Here is a 20161-nt window from a genome sequence, read left to right on the forward strand (position 1 = left end):
CCCATCTCTGGTGTTTTGAAAGGAAGTGCACGGTTTCTTCCTTTAGGCAAGGTGATCATCATTTGATCAACTTGTAAATCAATTGACGAAGACTAGTAAGTGATGATTGCTCACATTTATGGCAAGTTTACCGTGGGCTATATGTTATACTATGTGCTTTATATGAATTGCTTAGCTTAATCTTCATGAAAAAGTCATAGAATAATGATTGTTAAACTTGCTTTAGGTTGAACAACCTTCTCTGTTAGTAAGTGGCAGAACCAATACAGTTATTTCATTCCATGCCTATATGATCAGGAAACACATGAAAATGTAAGTCTTTGGTAGATATATATATCAAATAACAATGTCTTTAGTGTAAGAATATAAAGGCTGTATATGACACCTGATGTATTATAGAATGTGTTATAGAAGATAGATAGAAAATGAAGTTTTCACTCTTAGGATGCTTGCAATCTGGCATTGAGGATAAAGCAGGTACACACGTGTTTATGACAGAAATCTTCCTATCTATAAGGCTTAAGAGTTCACACAGTCCTTTCACACATTTAATTTTATTTTTACTGAATCAAATATTTTCATCACTAAGCTATCTTATACCCCTCAGTCTATTCTGAACATAGCTTGCTTGTCTTTTTATCCTTCTAACAAATCTATTAAAACTTTAAAAGTAAGAAAGATATGATAGCATTTTCTTCCTTGGTACTAACAGAGGTTTATAATAATGTATATGAGTATTATATAACTGATTCTTTCAATATCATTATGTGGTGAAATGCAATGTATTTGTCATGAATTTGTGATTTATTATAATCTGAACATTGTCTTGATGCCCACCTTTAAAGAAAGCAAACGAAGGACCAGCTGGCCAAAATTCCCTCCACCCATCTTCTTTGCTCTCCTATGATGAGTCAGAAAAGTCTCTCCTCCTTCAAAGGCTGAACCTTTCATCTCCTCTCTGATTATCTCTTGCTTTGTGTTCTCAGGAATGTCTGTATGTTAGATATCATTTTCTCTTCTTGTTACACCTTTAATATTTTATTGAAGTAGAGTTGATTTAAAATGTTGCTTTAATTTTATATGTACAACAGAGTGGTTCAGTTTTGTATGTGCATATACACACATGTGGGCAAATCCAGTGGTGGAGTGGTGAAGAACCCGTGTGTAATGCCAGAGACTAAAGAGATGTGGATTTGATTCCTATGTCAGGAAGATCCCCTGGAGAAAGAAATGGCAACCCACTCCAGTATTTTTGCCTGGAAAATCCCACGGACAGAGGAGCCTGGTGGGCTACAGTCCTTGGGGTTAAGAAGAATCAGACACAGCTGAGCACACACACAGATGAATACATGCATATGTGTATACATATACACACACATATACACATACATGCATATACATATATATTCTTCTCCAGATTTTTTCCCATATAGGTTATTATCAAACATTGAGTGTAGATCTCTGTGCTATACACTAGGTCCCTACTGATTAATTTCCTTTACTTTAATCCCCAGTATCTTCCTTTCTCCTTCAGCAATCATGTATGTTCTATCCTTACACATGTTTTCTGTCTCTCTGTGTGTGAAGGGTCAGGATGAATAGGTGTGTGTATCCTTTTTGACTCTATATTCCTCTGGGATTCAAAATCTCAGCCAAGCAAAAACAAATGATTTCCAGAGAGCATAAAAGAGTTAATCAGATTTAGAGGAAGAAAAGGTAAATAGCAAAAAACAATGCAAAAGCAAAAACACTGAGAGAGTATTATATTTATGTATCATATGAAAGTGAAAGTCGCTCAGTGGTGTCTGACTTTTTTTTTTTTTTTTTCCTTTTTTATGGGACCCCATAGCTGTAGCCTGCAAGGCTCCTCTGTCCATGGAATTTTCCAGGCCAGAATACTGGAATGTGTGGCCGTTCCCTTCTCCAGGGGATCTTCCCAACCCAGGGATCGAACCCAAGTCTCCCACATTGCAGGCAGATTCTCTACCATCTGAGCCACCAGGAATGTGTATAAATAATATAAATGAGTTCAGTGACTTGAATAGCCTAGTATTCAGAGCTGCTGTTCAGTTGCTCAGTCCTATCCAACTCTTTGCGACCCCGTGGACTGTAGCACGCCAAGCTCCCCTGTCCTTCACTATCTTCTGGAGTTTGCTCAAACTCATGTCCATTGGGTGGATGATGCCATCCAACCATCGCATCGTCTGTCGACCCCTTCTCCTCCTGCCTTCAGTCTTGCCCAGCATGAGGGTCTTTTCCCAACAGTTGGCTCTTCCCATCAGGTGGCCAAAGTATTGGAGCTTCAGCTTCAGCATCAGTCCTTCCAATGAATACTAAGGCTTGATTTCCTTTAGGATCGACTGATTTGACTTCCTTGCAGTCCAAGGAACTGTTAAGAGTCTTCTCCAGCACCACAGTTCAAAAGCGTCAGTTCTTTGGCGCTGAGCCTTCTTTATGGTCCAACTGTCACATCCATACTTGACTACTAGAAAAACCACAACTTTGACTAGATGCACCTTTGTCAGCAAAGTGATGTCTCTGCTTTTTAATATGCTGTCTAGGTTTCTCGTAGCTGGCTCTGCCATTTACCAGTTCCTTTGACATTGACCTGATCACACAAAGCAGTTTCTTCATTCATAGTAATGGCTTCCCTTGCTGCTCAGAGTTGCTGTTCCAGTCAAAAATAAAATGTGAATTTATGCTAGAGAGTTTTACAAGCTGTATGAACCTGACATGATACAAATGCAAGAAGGCAGTGGCTTTTATTGAGATAAATGTCCTAGTGGCTCTTCAGTTTTCACAAACAAATCATTCTCCTTTCCTCCGGTTTTGCTGATTTTTGCAGCTCTGCATTTACCTAGAACATAGAATTACTATATTGTCAGAGCATACAATATCACTCAGTTTCTCAGTAGAGAAAAATAACACCCATGCCATTCTTCCAATACATTCAAATTTTCCAGTACATTCAAAATTGTATTACTGAATTAAGCGGTAAAGTCAGAAAGCCTGGGATCCATTGTAACAATGTCCCATAAAGTATATGTTTTAAAATCTGAGATGAACTTTGAAATAATAAAGGACATTTTATAAAAAGAGAGCTTTTGTCAATTATGTCACTTTCTAATGTAAGGATGCTGTTAAGTGTATTATGCATCATCTTCTCCATCTGAGAGCTTTCATATCATACATAGTTCTGCTTCTTTCAGAATTTTTTTTTTAAATCCTCTTGTCACAAATTTGTATATATGGCTATGCCCTTATCATCACATTAAATATATGTTGGGTCCCACCTTTTGCAAATATATACCTTGTAGGATGAATTTGCATGTTTTCTGAATCAGTCTCACTTTTGGCTTTATTATATGCCCTTTCCACTATTCACTCTCCCTTGGGTCTACTTTCCTTAATCAATATTATTTGTCTGTGTGTACGCATGTGTGTGTTTGTGTGTATGTGTGTTTTAAGTGGTAATGTTTGTGCTTGTTAAAATATCATACAGCAAAAAGACCAATTTTTTTTTTTTTTTTTTTTTTTTTTTAGTGAAAAAGTCTCTTTACCATATTTAAACCCTGAATCCTTATTTTCCTTCCCACTTGCAGTTATGATGTGGATCTAATTACTCAGTTCCTCTCTCTCGGATGGACACTCAGACATTTTCTGAATCTTGTACAATAGAGTTGCAGTAATTAAAAAGTTTTGGCAAGTATATATATCTGTGGATTCTTGCTATTGTTGTTTGGTCACTAAGTCGCATCCAGCTCTTTTCTGACTTCATGGACTGTAGCCCACCGGGTTCCTCAGGCCATGGGAATTCTCAGGCAAGAATACTGGAGCGGGTTGCCCTTTCCTCCAGTATCTGTGGATATGTTCTAATAAATTTAAGGTCAATGGTATGAACCCTATTTTGATAGGTGCTGCAGAATTATCCTTCAATAAATTATAGGAACTTATGTTTCCACCCCAAATTTATTACAGTTACTGTATCTACCCTTCAATAAATTATAGGAATTTATGTTTCCACCCCAAATTTATTATAGTTACTGTATCTACACAGTATTACCAAAAGGAAATTTATAGTTTTTACCTTTATGAATGCTGAAAAATAATGTTATATTTTAAATAAATATTTACCTACATATGAATGTAATAAAGCAGAGAATTGACTTAAGAGCCATTTATTTACCTGTAGTTCATTGTTCACCCATCTTCTTTATTGACTGCTAGTAATTTTTTCTTTTACTGGTTTTGAAGCCTCTTCCTTGTTAAGAAAACAAGGTTTTTGTAATATACCACATTTATCACAGGTTATTGTTTATCTTTACTTTGTTTATATATTTTGACATCCACAGATTGCTAATATTTATACCCTACAACAGTATTGTCTCTCTTAGCCTCTGGAATTGGGGCGATGCTTCAAAAAGCTTTTCCTAAGTCATGATTTTTGTGTATTTTTATTTATTGTCATGTTTAAATTCTTGCTCTGTCTGGGTTTATTCTTGAGTAAAAAGTGATATAGAACTTCAACTTTGCTTCTATTTTTTTGTCATTTTTTCATCTAGACTGCTTTCTAGTTATGTAGAGAGCATTTTCTGAAAAATTTATTTTCTCTTAATGATTTTAAGTGCCATCAGTATTACCAAATAAGCAAATATTTGTGCATTTTGTTGCATTTGAGGACTTCATATTTTGGATCAATTTTCTTTTGTCTGTTCAGCCACCAGCACCAAACTGTGAATTAATGTAATCTTAAAATATTCTTAAATATGTAGTAATGCTAGTTATCACTCTTTAATCTTTTTGTTTTCCTTTCTTTAAATGTTAAAATTTCCATATAAGTTTTAGTGTTAGTTTTACTGGTTCAAAAACAAAAATAAGACAAACAGAAGAACTGCCTAATATTTGTGTGGGGAATGAGTAAACTCGTAGAACAATTTGGTGGTAATTGTTACTTTATAATACTAAATCATACTCCAAATGGATAAAAATCTATTTTTCAAGACTTTTATATGTGTTTCAGTAAAGCTTTTAAGTATCTTTACATAGATCTTGTACCCTTCTTGTAAATTTTAAAACTTGATAGTAGTTATCCTATAAACAGTATTTTTCCTTAATTATGTTGAAGTTGTGAGTATAGTTAGTGTAGGATAGCTAACAATTACTAAAATTTTAATTTTATATTAAGTATCATAATGAATAGTCTTATAAGATGTAATAATGATCGCTCTACTGCTTTTGAGCTTTCTGAGTAGGTAATCATGCTATGATTATTATTATAATTGTATAATTCTGCTTCATCCATTTTCTGTGTGCATCTGCTATTTTATCATTTTGTCTGTACATATGCACAAACTATTACCTACAGTAAAATGTTTAAGAATAGTGACTGTAGACTTTTATAGGAATGCTTTTGCTACTTTGACTAAGCACACTGTTAAAACATAACTTTTCATATACATATACAGATGCAAATATCTGTTTTTTACATATAGTTTGTTAGCTATTTTACAGTATTATGTATGCAAATATTAATTCCTTTATAAAAATTTTTAATGAATATTACACATGTAAAAATTTGAAATGTGACTATATAATGAAAGAAGCCAGAGAGAAATAAAACTAATTGGAAAGAAGACTTACATTTATATAATCAACACAAAAGGTACTAGTTGAGGACAGAATGAGTGCAAAGAACAGATGTAATAAACAGTCTCTATTAGAAAGCTTCCTTTAAGATCCATTTCTAACGTATCAGTGCCCATCTTTACACTGAGTATATCTGTATTTTGAGTAAGTAATGAGCAGAAAGCCATGTATATAGTTAAAGAAACTTCACAGATAGCTGTTTCTTTCTAGTTAGTGCCATCAATACCATTTCTTTGTATTATAAATGATTTCCAGAATAGCAGATTATCTGAGGTCTATATGGAAACCGTCAAGCCAGGCTTCAACAGTACCTGAACCAAGAACTCCCAGATGTACGAGCTGGATTTGGAAAAGGCAGAGGAATCAGAGATCAAGTGGCCAACATCCGTTAGATCATAGAAAAAGCAAGAGAATTTCAGAAAAAGAATCTACTTCTGCTTCATTGACTACTTAAGAAACCTGTATGCAGGTCAAGAAGCAACAGTTAGAACTGGATGTGGAACAATATTTCAAAATTGGGAAAGGAGTATGTCAGGCTGTATATTGTCACTCTGCTTATTTAACTTATATGCAGAGTACGTCTGGCAAAATACTGGGCTAGATGAAGCACAAGCTGGAATCAAGATTGCTGGGAGAAGTATCAATAACCTCAGATATGCAGATGACACCAGCCTCATGTCAGAAAGAGAAGAACTAAAGAGCCCCTTGATGAAAGTGAAAGAGCAGAGTGAAAAAGTTGGCTCAAAACTCAACATTCAGAAAACTAAGATCATGGCATCTGGTCCCATCACTTCATGCCAAATAGATGGGGAAACAGTGGAAACAATGGCAGACTTTATTTTTTTGGACTCCAAAATCACTGCAGATGGTGACTACAGCCATGAAATTAAAAGACGCTTGCTCCTTGGAAGAAAAGCTATGGCCAACCTTCTGCTGCTGTTGCTAAGTCACTTCAGTCGTGTCCGACTCTGTGCGACCCCATAAACGGCAGCCCACCAGGCTCCCCCGCCCCTGGGATTCTCCAGGCAAGAACACTGGAGTGGGTTGCCATTTCCTTCTCCAGTGCATGAAAGTGAAAAGTGAAAGTGAAGTTGCTCAGTCGTGTCCAACTCTTAGTGACCCCATGGACTGCAGCCTACTAGGCTCCTCTGTCCGTGGCATTTTCCAGCAAGAGTACTGGAGTGGGGTGCCATTGCCTTCTCCAATGACCAACCTAGACAGCATATTAAAAAGCAGAGACATTACTTTGCCAACAGAGGTCCATCTAGTCAAAGCTATGGTTTTTCCAGTAGTTGAACTATGAAGAAAGCTGAGCACCAAAAAATTGATGCTTTTGAACTGTGGTTTTGGAGAAGAAAGACTCTTGAGAGTCCCTTGGACTGCAAGGAGATCCAACCAGTCTATCCTAAAGGAAATCAGTCCTGAATGTTCACTGAAAGGACTGATGATGAAGCTGAAACTCCAAGGCTTTGGCCACTTGATGCAAAGAACTGACTCATTGGAAAAGACCCTGATGCTGGGAAAGATTGAAGGCAGGCGGAGAAGGGGATGACAGAGGATGAGCTGGTTGGATGGCATCACTGACTCAATGGACATGAGTTTGAGTAAGCTCCAAGAGTTGGTGATAGATAGGGAATCCTGCCGTGCTGCGCTCCAGGGGTACATGACTGAGCGACTGAACTGAACTGAACTTATGAAATGCATTTATTTTATTTTACCAGAACTTAATTTACAAATATAAGCAATCTCGGTATCTCTAGATACATTTAAGTTCTCTTCATCCAATCTGCTATATCTTCTTGCTATTAAAACATCAAATTACCCTTACACATATAAAAATACACTGAAATAGTTCAGAGAAGGGAATGGCAAGGAAGATATTCACAAGAAGTCACATTACCATTAAAAATTCAGTTTAACTGTGAGGAAGGATTTAAAGGAAGAGCATGTCCTTAGTATGAAACCTTTGATGTAGCGGAATAAATGTATAGCTAATATGGCCTGAACCTTTTTAATTGATGCTTACAATACAAGCATATCTGCTGGGCTCTTAATTAGGGTCAGAGGGGATGTGGAAATTAAATAATGTATATTAGTTTTCCCTAAAGCATATAAAAATGATCAAACAGAGGCATATTTTCAAATCTGTTCATGAGTCTTACCATTCATGCATATTAAAGTAGCTAAGATTTCAATATTTGTGGTTCTGGTGTATTTTAAGAATCTTTTCAACAGTATGATGATGCTGTAAATGGAATATACAATTGAGAGTGAATGTTCAACACCAGAATTTATTTTAAATCTTGTAAAGCCTTATTATCAGATATTTATGCTGTTATGCTAGCTTAATAGTGCATAGTTCCAGGGAAAATGTATCAAAAATATATTTCAGCTACTGATAGAATCACAAAAAGAGACACACATTCTATTTGTTAATATTACTTTTCAAAAAGGCACTGAAATTTTGAGTTTTTAAACTTCACTTATGTTAACAAAACCCAGAAAACTTTCTATAGCAATTTCATTTCTCTAGTTTCCCTCTTTTAAAAATAATATTTTTATTAGTTCCTTGCTTCTCTGTTACCAGACTATCTCTTACGATTTCAACCACTAATTTTACTCCCCTGTTCAAAGGAACCCTTTTGGCATTTTCTCTGCAATGGTCATGACTCACGTTGTGGGCCTGTGGACTCCAACTGGAATCAACCCCTTGTAACCTCTGTGGGACCTGTAGTGACCAGAGAAGTCTCACCCACACAATCCCCAGTAATCTCAGTAATCTGCTTGCAAGCCAAACCACCCACTGGACATCAGCCTCAGGGGAGTCAGAGAAGGGATTAGTGTCTTTTGCTGAATGTGGTGTAAGCCTTGCTCAGTGTAACCAGATTCTGCATTGAACCAAGTCTTAGAGTCCTCAGATGGAAGAAAAAGCAAGGGTTGAAGATAGACAGAACAGTTTCTATTACTATTTTCCAAACTGTAACCAGTTGTTAGTCCCAGGCGGAGGAGCCCGGCCGGGCTACAGTCCATGGGGTCTCAAAGAGTTGGACACAAATTAGCAACTGATGAACATTAGTGCGGCTTATATCTTCTTCTGAAGAAAGTCACACAACCTGCTTGACTGATTTCACTTTAAAATCTTGAGGGGGTAGTTTCAAATGGACACTCCACGTCACAGGCCAGTGTGCTACCTCTTCCCAATAAGATGTCATTCCCACTCTTTTACACTTGACTACTTTTCTGACATTTTGGTGAAAACAAAACTGCAAGAGACAACCACCCTCACCTTCCCACACCCTGATTTTCAAATTTGCCTGTGCACTGATGCAGAACGTTTGCCTTGTTCCTCTGGATTGAATGGAAAGAAAATGAAGCCAGTTCTCCTTTTTAGTCCAATCCTATACTTGGGCTCGATCCCTTGCCTGTTTTCACTCTTAGAGATTTAATGTTTCTGCTGCTCCTGTTCTTTTTCTGCATCGCAAAACTCTCTCCATAATCATTCCCCTCAGGATAGAGATGCTATAATTATCTCTCATCCATAAAGTAAAGAAAAGCTAATAAATCAAAAAGGAACGGTTAAGAGCACAAATCTTTACTTGACACCATAAACTTTCTCAGCTCATATCTCATTATTTTGCTCCTTCCATGGCAAAATGTCTTGTGAGAGTTGTCTATATTGATTATTTTTATGTTCTCCCATTTCATCTGCATTTTTTGTCATTCTTTCATCCAGTTTATGTGAAAAAGGAGAGAATTCAAAAACTTTGGTGTTTTCCACATATCACATGATGGGTCTGGACACATCTGTAGGATAATGAAACTCTGAGGAAATACTGTTGGCCTCTTAATCTAACCCCAATTTCATTTTAGTTTGTGGCTTCCTTGTATAAACCTCTTCATCAGTGTCTCCAGTTGCCAAATCCAACAGATTGTAATATGTATGAATCCTGTTTTGCATCATTCAATATCATGTAGCAGTCTTTCTTAGAATCCTTCTCTTGTGTTAGGCCCTACAGATGCTCCATACTCCTTTGTCTTCTAGATTGATTAAAATATATATATATATATATATATTTTTTTTAATATGTATTCATTTATTTGACTTTGTCAGGACTTAGTTGTGTCATGGGGATCTTTCATTGCAGCACCCAAACTCTCTAGTTGTGGGGTATGGGCTCCATAGCCTGTGGGCTTAGTTGCCCCATAGCAGGTAGGATCTTAGTTCCCTGACCAAGGATCGAACCCATGTCCCCTGCATTGGAAAGCAGATTCTTAAGAGCTGGCACCAGGGAAGACCATCGTCTAGTCTGACTGGTGTGGTATCTCAGGGTTCTTTTCTGCCCTGCTCCTGTCCTCTACATGCCCCAGTGCCTGGGACTAGACTTCTTTACTCTCAGTTTACTGTCTCCATATCTGTCATACAAGTTTAAATACCACCTGGATGTTGATGACTCCTGGGTGTGTATCCCTGACCTTGAGGGTTCCTCTGATCTCCTGGATCATATACCCTCCCGCATTCCTGCAGCTCTACTAGTTGCCTGATAAGTGTCTAAAGGATAACTTTCGTCCTCTCATTCCCTACCACGGTCTCCACAAACACCCTGTCAACTTCTCTCTCTCTTTTCTATGTCTCGTTAAACAGTATCTGCATCTACTCAGTTACTCAAATTAAAAGCCTAGGAGAAGAGGCTTTATCTTTAATGATACACACTAAAATATTTATAGATATGCTTATAAGATGTTGACGATTTGCTTCAAAATAATTAGAGCAAGGGCTATAAAAGAAACCTTGGCCATGCGTTTATAATTGTTGAAGTTGGATTATGAGGAACATAAAATGCAGATTCTGAATAGGCCCAGGGTGATGTCCAAGATTCTGCAGTTCTAACAAGCTTTCCAGGGCAGAGAAATGAATGGAGACCTTCCTTGACCATTGGGGCTTAAGTTGCCCCCTAACATGCTTGCAGTTACCCTCTGTGTCACCATTTATTTCTTAATGGGAATTTCACAGTGTTTATATGTATTTGCTTATCTGTTATCTCTGTAAATTGTTTGTTGTTTCCCGATGGTAAGGGCTTGTATTTTATATGTGTTACCTACACCTACATCACAGATCCAGCTCAATGTGTGGAGAGTAAGTGCTTAGTAAACATTGATAACAAATAATATGGAGGACAATCCGGGGAACCATAACAGATACATAATAAATGTGGGGCTGATTAATAGGGCAGTGTCATGAAACTGGACAAAAAATGGAAAAAGTTCTCTCGGTTATGAGACTACCCATTATTGATATTTGGGTCTTACTCCAAAAGTTTTGACTTAATTGGCTTGAGATTCTGTCTTTTTAAAAGTTTCCCAAGCTAATTCTAATTAGCAGGCAATGCTGAGAATCACCGCCTTAGATGATGATGATGGTGATGTTATCAACAGCAACCATCCTCTCCCGAGTACCTGCTGTTTACTTGAAACTTTTTCATGTACTTTACATGTGTAACTTATTTTATCTTTGTGTGAGTCCAGTGGAATAGATGCCATTATCTTTATTTTGCAAATGAAGGCATTGAATCACAGACATGGGTATATTGCTCTTATTATCAGTAACCTTAATGTACCTAATAGCATCCCCAGTGTTTTAAACCAAGGCCATATGACTCTTGGCTGTTCATCTTTGCCTTATGATGACAAGAAGCATATTACAAGCCATTTTGTAAATGTATAAATGTGTTTAATGTTATTTTTAAAATACTGCTCAGCCAAATGATCTGAATGTAGGTTTCATATACAGACCATGAAGGAGTTAACTTTATTCAGAGGAAACCAGTGTCTTACAAAGGTTCCAAAAGTATCCCTTGTAGGGAAAATGAGAAAGCAGAGAGAGATGGACAAGGACTTCTGAGGAAGAAAATGAATTTGCCGTAGATCAAGGTGACTGTTACTTAGATCGAGCAGTCTAAGGAACCACTGACATGAACCCTGCCCTTGCTGGGCCTGCTCTTGACTCTGGCTCCCCTCTGCCTGTTCCCCACGTGACACAGAGTAGAAGGGTCCTAGGAGATCTGTTTTGGGAATTGTGCCTCATACCCCTCTTTAAAGGCTGCTGTGGGTACCCAGAATTTTGGAATTTTCTGCTGATGAACTCGATTCTAATTTCTAGAACTTGTGCGACTCTCCCGTAGAGAAGTTCTCTCTTTGATGGCTGGCAGGCAGATCTTTGGTGGGAGGAGGTGTAACTGCAGCTTGAGCCAATCAACTGTGTATTTCATAGGAGTGCTTTTGCTGAACCTGTGGGAGGGAGGTTCTCAGTGAGGCAAGTTGGGAGCACCAAATTGGGCCTTGGGTACCAAACGCTTGCCCTGAATGTGCCCTGAGTGTGCTCCTGAGGTCAGATTCTAGTGCTAGAGTTAAGGTTGAGAGGTCAATTTTGAGAAAGTAGAGAGTTAATCTAGAATAGGAACCGAGACCCTCAAACTACTATTGTGATTTTAGAGTATCTGACTAATGGCAGTTTCTTCCCTTTCCTATTCTCAGACGCACCAGAGAATTTCCTCACAAAAAGTAAAAGCTGTTCATTTTGAGTTGCTACAAGAAGATGAAAAAAGGGCTTCCATCTTCAGATCTATTTGAAGAAACACCACTATTGAAAGTGGCCTTTTTCTGAACATTATATCCTTATCTAAGAGGTTTCCTCTTCTGGCGTATACTCTGACATGTAGATTAACAAGAGGATCTTCTGAGAAACATTTAGCATCCTTTTGTAAGTGCTTGGGACTAAAATTTGGGTTACACCTTGAGATTTTGCATACATTTCAAAAATATAAGGAGTCAGCCTTGTAAGAGGGAAACTCTTTTCATAATAGGATTTTTTTGGTAGCTTTCAAATTTAGGTAAGCAGTTGTTTCCTACTGAATAATCAACACTTAGAGAGCCTGAAGTTATAAATGTAAACTGTTTTTAAATTATGTACAGGTTTTTTTGCAATTCTTTTTTATTCTAGAACAAGAAAGTGCATTATTTCCCCCTTTTCAGGTAACTTAAAAACAGCTGAATATGTTGAACTTTATGCATTTTCTGAGCAGGCTGACTTGAATGAGAATAAAAAAATAATATTAAATTTCTGCTTAGAAAATGTTGAGACCAATCAGTCTTATAACGATTTTGCTTTTTAACTGAGCATATCCCTGTATACTGCAAAAAAAATGCTCTCAAATTGCCTATAGGTACTATAAAAGGTAATGATGCAGTGTATTTAATTACTGTTTAGTAGTGCTTTTTATTTGAGCATTTCAAAGTATTAGTAAAAGTGTCATATCTCATATTTCTGTGAAGGACTTAAATAAAAAATGAGGTAAATGTGGATTTGTTAAATGAGAAATTCAGAATGAGGAGAAGTAGTTTTTTGGCGGAAAGTAATTTATGTCGTCTTCTCTAGGAGAGGGAAGATGAACTAAATTACTATTAAAACATCTCTCGTTTTGTCTCTTCATTATTCTTGGCCCAGTTTCCAAAGACCTTTTTAAAAATCCTGACCATCATGGTAATTACTCTTCTCTTTAGCCATTATAATAAATTCTTGGTGCACTAAACATATCAAAATATTCAGTTAGTTGTTTTGCATTTTTCTACTGTTCTGTCTCTGTCTGTCATGGTAGTAAACAGTACCAACCTTGTTCTCCACATACATCATTTTTATTGTATTTGTACTAAAGAATTTATATTACTAGCTTCAAAGTAAACATTGCAAAAATTACCTTTCCTATTTCTTGGCATCCATATCTTATGTATCCCCGTTTCAATGATTCAGACTTGGGCTTGTGATGTGCTTTGGCCAATGGGTTGTCATCATTGAACATATCTAATCATTTGCGTATTGGGATGTGCTTCTTTCTACCACTAACCTGAGCTTGCATGCAAGGGATATCACTTGTAATAAGATTTTGTTCTCAAATTTGAGGACAAACACATACCTGAGATGAGTAAGGCCCTTGTTGACATATAACTATGATTAAGTTACAGTAGCAATCAGAACAATTCCAACTTATTTGTAGACCTTGTATTCTAGAGCAAGACTGCATGATTTGAAACTCCAGCTCATTGACTGTCCAGATTTGTGATCTTGGAAACTTAGTCAAACTTTCTGTGCCCAGTTCTTCATTTTTATATTGTTATGATAATAGTATCTGAGCAGCTTCCCTGGTGGCTCAAAGGGTAAAAGACTCTGCCAGCAATGCAGAGGACCTGGGTTCGATCCCTGGGTCGGGAATATCTCCTGGAGAAGGGAATGGCTACCCACTCCAGTATTCTTGCCTGGAGAGAATGCCATGGACAGAGGAGCTGGGTGGGCTACAGTCCATGGGTTCGCAAAAAGTTGGACACAGCTGAGTGATTAACACACTACTCCAGGTTATCTTTGCAGAGGTACCATAGAATACTTACTGCAAATACCAAGAGAATCCCTGGACAACTGAAGCAAAGTGTTGCCAGGTTATGCCTGTTGGAAGTTTTGTGACAGATCTGTGCGTGGACTAAAGGGTAGACTGAGAAAATAGGAAGAAGGGGCCAGGAGACACTCTCGGGAACAGGCGAGTATCACAGGCTTCCAACTGCTTGTGGCCTTTGCATTGAAGAGTGAGGAGCAAGCAATGAGAAAAACAAGAAAAAATGAAGAATAGAAAGGGAAGATGGCAACTTTACTTGGAGAGATGAAAGGGATGGACTAATTTGCAGAGATATGGCAGGAAAAGGACAATGTGTTGAACAGTTCAGTGGGGAAATTACCTCCTTTCTGAATGTTTCCCTATGCCATTTCATTTGTGCCTGTCTCTTGACAGGGAATTCTGATGTTTTCTGAAAATTATGTCAGTGTTCATTACACTACACCAATCCTAATAGCAATAGAATTGCATAATTACTCTTCAGGATATATATAATTACTTTCCAGGTAGGTCCCTCTAGTAACTTGACAAATATAAAAGATAAATAACATTTAAAAATTTTGAAAACAACTTGGCTATGGAAATCTGTAGTGCTCTGTAAACAGAATGATTCACTTAATAAACTTAAGGTAGCAATCCAGTCTTCAGATCAAAGTGTTAGTTCCTCAGTCATGTCTGACTCTTTGTGACCCCATGGACTGTAGCCTTCCAGGCTCCTCTGTCTGTGGAATTCTCCAGGAGTGGATAGCCGTTCCCTTCCCCAGGGGATCTTCCCAACCCAGGGATCAAACCCGGGTATCCTGCATCGTAGGCGGACTCTTTACCATCTAAGCCACCAGGGAAGCCCCTTCATATTAAAAGCTCTGCTTAAATAAATCAAGTTAACTCTTCCCATGAGTGTAGTGAACTACACTTAGATGCTTTCAGAATTGCCCTGCTATGAGTTTGGGTGAAACTGAAAATATGTATTCTATAGTCAAAAGTTAGAGAAAAAATACTTTTAAAGCATATGCAGCAAGGCGTGGATAAAGAATTTGAAGCAACTCTGTAGAATCTTTGGAATTTCACTCCAAAAATTAAAGAATATTTTATTTCTGCTTTAAAAATATGACTTCCCCCCTTCATTGATAATTTTGCCCCCAAATCTCTTTTATCCTTTTGAAATTCTGCTGTCGCTAAAAGGTCATCTGTTCTAGCTAAGGAGTTTACTGAACTCATTGATTTATTCAGTGTCATGGAGTCAGTGAGGATGGTTGTGAAAATGTTCATGTTGTATAGCAGATGTCGGTGCACTTTATCCTGGAATTTAGGAATCGTACCCAAGAGTGCCAGTTTTAAAGAAGACATCAGTAGCCAACACAGATGGACGAGTTTTATGTAACTTTGACTGAAATTGTGTTCATCCAGTCAATTTTAATCCCATTAATTGGAGAAGGAAATGGCAATGCACTCCTGTATTCTTGCCTGGAGAATCCCAGGGACAAAGAAACCTGGTGGGCTGCCGTCTATGGGGTCGCACAGAGTCGGACATGACTAAAATGACTTAGCAGCAGCAGCAGCAATCAAAAATTATAAACTAGATTGATATAGCTACTTAAAGTTAGCCCTTCAGTGTGTTGGTGGTGGTGGTGGTTTGGTCGCTAAGTCGTGTCCAGCTCCTGCGACCCCATAGAGTGTAGCCTGCCAGGCTTCTCTGTCCATGGGATTCTCCAGGAAAGAACATTGGAGTGGGCTGCCATTTTCTTCTCCAAGCCCTTCAGAATAGTTTCACAAAAATCATATAACAAGCACTGTGGAGTAATGAAAAGATCACTAAAGTAGAAATCATGCATCTGGCTTTTTTATTGGGAGGATTCTTGATACGCACTTTCACGAGGGAACATAGAGAGACACAAGGGAACTTTTGGAGGTGATGGATATGTTTATTACCTTGGTTGTGATGATGATATAATAAGAAGTGAAGTTGCTCAGTTGTGCGTGACTCTGCGATATCATGGACTGTAGCGTAGCAGGCTCCCTCATCTGTGGCATTTTCCAGGCAAGAGAGTACTGGAGTGGGTTGCCATTTCCTTCTCCAGATGATCTTCCCAACCCAGAGATTGAACCCAGGTCTCCTGCATAATAGGCAGACAGATGCTTTACCCTCTAAGCCACCAGGGAAGCCCGATGATATCATGAGTGTATGCATGTGGCAAAATCATCAGATTATATATCAGCATACCTCACTTTATTGAGCTGTGCTTTATTGTGAAAATGGTTTTGCTTGTTTACAAATTGAAGATTTCTGAAAACTCTGCATTGAGCAAGTCTTTAGGTACCATTTTTCCAACAGCATTTACCCACTTTATGTCTCTTGTGTCACATTTTGGTAGTGCTTGCAATATTTAAAACTTTTTCATTATTGTTACATTTGTCATGGTAATCTGTAATCAGTCATCTTTGATATTGCTACCACCACTCATTGAAGGTTTCAAATGATGGTTAGCATGTTTTCAGCAATAAAATATTTTTAGTTAAGGTATGTTCAATGTATTTTTAGACATAATGATATTATATACTTGATAGCCTATGTAATCGCTGAGTCCCTAAATTGTGTCCAACTCTTGCGACCTCATAGACGTAGCCCGCCAGTCTCCTCTGGAATGGACTGCCGTTTCTTCCTGACCCCGGGATTGAACCGAGTCTCCTGCATTGATGGCAGATTCTTTACCTCTGAGCCACCAGGGAAGCTAATAGTCTACATTGTAGTATAAACATAACTTCTATTTGTACTAGGAAACCAAAAAAATTTAAAAAAAAATGTGGCTTGCTTTATTGTGATATTGGCTTTATTGCAGTCTGGAACTGAACCCGCAATATTTCTGGGGTATTATTTATTTATTTAAAAGGTACAGTTGTTATATGTCGATTATACCTTAATAAAACTGTTCAAAAAATTCGAGTTACATGATCTCTGAGTAACCCCATAGTTTCTAAATTGTAGACCACTCTTGATACAGATTCATTTTTGAGCATGACATGATTGAATATGATCTATCAAATTCTAAGTTCGAAAGTTTTCTCTTATTGTAGATATCCCATTGTTTAGTGGTAAGAAATTAAATTGGCATGCTTCTTATGACTCCTTTTCAAACATGTAGTTGTGTTCAATAAATTCTGACCCTAGATAATCTGGATTAAAACACAGTATCATTTGGGAAGTAGGTACTTTTGTATGTTAAATGCAATATTTTATGAGGCTGGAGATGTCTTTCTGGGAAGAAACAATGAATGCAACTAGAGTCATTATCCATGGCCTTTATTATCTATAGTCTCAGCAAGTTTTTTGGCAGCATAAAATACAAAAATGAATTAGGTTCTTTCTTTCTTGATGGAAAACCCCATCTTCTGCCTGTTGGTTAGTTGTCATGGACAGGAGTATCACTCTCAGGTGGCTTTCACAGATGAGGCAAAGTGAAGTTCTAAGCATCCAAAGTCTTCTGCTGAAAAAGGAACACATGGAAACTCTGAAATTCAGCTTCTCTAACAAAATTGAACTTCTCTAACAAAAATATCCAAAGAAATACATCTGCCAAAATAAAACAGTAAAAGGAAATAGTGCAATACGATATGTAAAATTAATTGTCTGCTCTTCTCAGAGTAATTAGCCAAGTTAATGTATTCTACATCCAACTCTCATTGTTAGAACTATCACCGAACAGAAATTATTTCTGTTTATTGAAATATAAAACTCAGTGGAGCACATGACTCCTAGCTTGAAACATTTGTTCAAGCAGTGAAGGCATCCAGGGTGTCAGGAAATAAGAAGCATAAACCAAGCTGAAGGGGTTTGGTGTTTTTACCCTTTTCTAAGTCATCAAAGACAATAAGCAGGCATTCTAGGTGGCGCTAGTGGTAAAGAATCTGCCTGCTAAGGCAGGAGATGCAAGAGATATGGGTTCGATCCCTGGGTCATGACGACTCCCTGGAATAAGAAATGGCACCCCACTCCAGTGGTATTCCTGCCTGGAAAATCCCGCAGGCAGAGGAGCCTGGCAGGCTATAGTCTGTGGGGCCAGAGTCAGACACAGTGAGCCGCTGAGCACCAACAGACAATGAATACTTATCAATGGAGTTATAAATAGTGGTTTCTTATATATTGGGCTTCCCTGGGGCTCAGAGGGTAAAGAAACTACCTGCAGTACAGGCGAACTGGGTTTGATCCCTGGGTTCAGGAAGATCCCCTAGAGAAGGAAATGGCAACCCACTCTAGTATTCTTGCTCGGAGAATCCCATGGACAGAGGAGCCTGGTGGGCTACAGACTACGGGGTCACAAAGAGTCAGACACAACTGAGCAAATAATACTTTCTTATATGTTATCTTCTAATGTCATTTTGAGCTGCTTTTCCCCCTGTAGTTGTTAAAAGTACTCAGCAGTTGAAAATTTGCGCATCAACCAAGAGGTCTTGAATTGGTATGTCCTTTTGAATTAACCATCATTGTATAATCTTTTATAGATCAAGTTGGTTCCTTTCAGTTTGTTTACCATTAAGCAACCTGCTGTGGCAACAGATAGTCAATCTGAATGGTAAAGCTTCACACGTACCTTAATTCCTTAGTCAAGCAACATAATTGGGCTGAGGTGTTTTGGTTAGCCCAGGAAGTGCTTAAAAAGCAGGGAATTCTGCCTTCCCACCTCTGGGTTGCTGCCTCTGCAAGTTTCCTGAGCATTCTTCTTCCTCTACCATAATCCCTTCCTACTTTAATACTTTGTTTACTTGCCTGATTGGTCATAATAATCACTGGAGGCAGAAAATGTGCTTATTTGGTTCATTGTTTTATTATAACCATTTGGAGTAAGCCAGGAGTATAGTTGGCCTTCATTACATTTCGTGAGTGAGTAAGAATTTATGTCTGCATAGACTAGAGCCTGTAAATGGAAGTTGCTTACTTGTTAAAGTGACTCTGCCTTGAGACTGTTAATGTTCTACCTCTAAATTGCACCAAATGTAAGGGTAGTTTCTCATTTTGATTTATTTTGCCGTCTCTAAGTTTCTTTCTGGCTCTGAATGCCTTAATGCTGCCAATTTCAATGGCTTATAATTTCTGATTTCTTGTAATCTTGATGTTTTTTCAGAGCTAGAAAAAGTCCTAAAGGCCTTTCCTAGGGATCAGATTTCTTTCCCTACCATATTGCTACCTGTATGAGTTTGGACTGTGATGCTCCCAGGATGTGATCTTGGTCTTATCTTTGGTTTTGAAACAAATAACTAAAAAAATTCGGGAAAAAAATACATCGCTAGCATTATATGTATGAATGTTTGTGTAAAAGTCACCCAAGAACAATTCATTCACATTTTATTTTCTGAATAAGTACAATTGTTTCAAAATATGCAACAAACAAAAAAGAAAATTTAAACTTAAGCCTACTGATCTCTTTTCTAGCTTAAATTGGGTGGGCTTCCTTTTCTACACTCCATTCAAAGTTGAGAGTGCTCTCACTTTCCTGCTTTCTTGTAGACTGAGAGTAGGAATATCACTAGTTACTGATTCCTTGGGGTTTCAGAGAAGGCTGTTTTCTTGTCATATAAGCCTTAGTGGTAAAGAATCTGCCTTCTAGGCAGGAGAGTTGGGTTCTATCCCTGGGCCAGAAAGATCCCCTGGAGGAGGAAATGGCAACCCACTCAAATATTCCTGCCTGGAGAAACCCATGGACACAACTTTGCAACTAAACCACCACCACCAAGACTTAAAATAGTTTTCTTTCTGTTGTAAAACTGTATTTTCTAAAATAATTGCAACAATGGACTTCACTCTACATTCCTGTAGAAGAGGTTTCTCTAGTGAGCTGTTACTGTATTTTAGCTACTTTAAAAAGACAGTAAAAAATCAAAGGACTTTGCAGGTAATTAGTGAACTAATAATAGAGCTTTATTGAATTTTTATTTTTATCAGCACATCACATATAAGTAGTTTAAAAATTAAATAGTACTATGACCAGGCTTGGGTGGTAAGCATAGTTGCTCAGCTGTGTCCAACTTTTTGCAGCTGCATGGACTGTAGCCTGCCAGGCTCTCCTTTCTATGGGATTTCTCAAGTA

The 20161-nt window shown here is 37.9% G+C and overlaps 1 protein-coding gene across 1 annotated transcript in view; it reads left to right on the forward strand.

Annotated features, from left to right (window-relative positions):
* CNTNAP2 (contactin associated protein 2) overlaps positions 1 to 20161 on the forward strand; it is a 2193843-nt gene that overhangs the window by 230818 nt on the left and 1942864 nt on the right. The window lies entirely within an intron of this gene.

Source organism: Cervus canadensis, chromosome 3 (genome assembly GCF_019320065.1).
Source record: "Cervus canadensis isolate Bull #8, Minnesota chromosome 3, ASM1932006v1, whole genome shotgun sequence".
In the NCBI taxonomy this organism is placed as follows: Eukaryota; Metazoa; Chordata; class Mammalia; order Artiodactyla; family Cervidae; genus Cervus; species Cervus canadensis.